This window comes from Tupaia chinensis, unplaced genomic scaffold, assembly GCF_000334495.1.
Source record: "Tupaia chinensis unplaced genomic scaffold, TupChi_1.0 Scaffold000644_1, whole genome shotgun sequence".
NCBI lineage: Eukaryota > Metazoa > Chordata > Mammalia > Scandentia > Tupaiidae > Tupaia > Tupaia belangeri.
Window position 1 is genome coordinate 6600219 of NW_006160165.1, and position 1190 is coordinate 6601408.

The following is a 1190-nucleotide window of genomic DNA, read 5'->3' on the forward strand; positions in this document are numbered from 1 at the left end:
TTCCTCTGCTGCCCGGGCGGTTCCTGATTAGCGGAGCGGACCGCTCCCCCGGCAGTGCAGCCCCTCGGGCCCGCCTGCCCCCTCCATGCCACCTCCTGCAGCCCTGCCACCGGCCTTCCTATGAGCCTGCAGGACGCCACTCTCAGGCCCCCAGTGTGGGGTTCAGTCACCCTGTGGGGAAGCAGCTCCCCAGACAAGCTCCAGGCAGTGCCCCGGGCCCAGGCCCTCGGCAGAGGCTGACCCCTCCAAGGACAGGGCAGTCAGGGCCCCTCGGGCCCTGCCTGCCAAGGCTCTTGGTCCTCATCCTCCTTGGCCTCTGCCCACTTCTCACCCTCCAGATGTGCCCCTCCACACCCGCCCCTCCACACCCGCCCCTCCACATCCCCCCCCTCCATGCCCAACCTCCCCACACTAACCTCCTCCACCCTTACCCCCTCTACGCCTGATCCCTCCACACTCAGCCTCTTTTTGCTCAGCCCTCCAGATCCGCACCCCTCCACCCACACCCCCTTCACCCTTGCCCCCTCCACACTCAGCCTCTTTGCTCTCAGCCCTCCACACCCGCACCCCTCCATCCTCACCCCCTCCATGCCTCACCTCCCCACCCTTGCTCCCTCTACCCTCGACCCCTCCACACCCGTCCCCCCATGCCTGCCCCCTCCATGCCTGTTTCTTCTACCTCTATTCCTGTCCACCAGGTCAGGGTGTCACCATCCCGTCACGCCGGCTGAGAGCCCAGTCGTCCCACCTGTCACCGTCCTGGGCCTGTGAGCCCAGCTGTGTTGCCCCAGCTCGACTCAGGTCCCGTCTGCATGCCCCCCACACCTGGCCACGCCGTGACCTCCTGGCCCACGGCCCACTTCACTCGCCCTCTGTCTGCCTGCTCTCGGGCCGCCCTTGCCCTGGCGGGCTCCTCCCTGCAGGGAGGGGAGAGGCCAAGCAAGGGGTGAAGTGGACAGGTGAGAGGAACACCGTCTTGGTCCTGCCCTGACAGGCACTGGGCTCCTGCCTCCCAGGCTGGGCCTGAGGATGTGCTGCTGCTGCTCAGCAAAGCGCCAGCTGCCCTGCCTAGGATTTGAGCCCTCGGGCCGCCGCGGCCCTGACACCCGTGTCCAACACCTGGCACATAGCCCGGGGGCTGCATCTCCGCGGCCCTGACACCCGTGTCCAACACCTGGCACCCAGCCCGG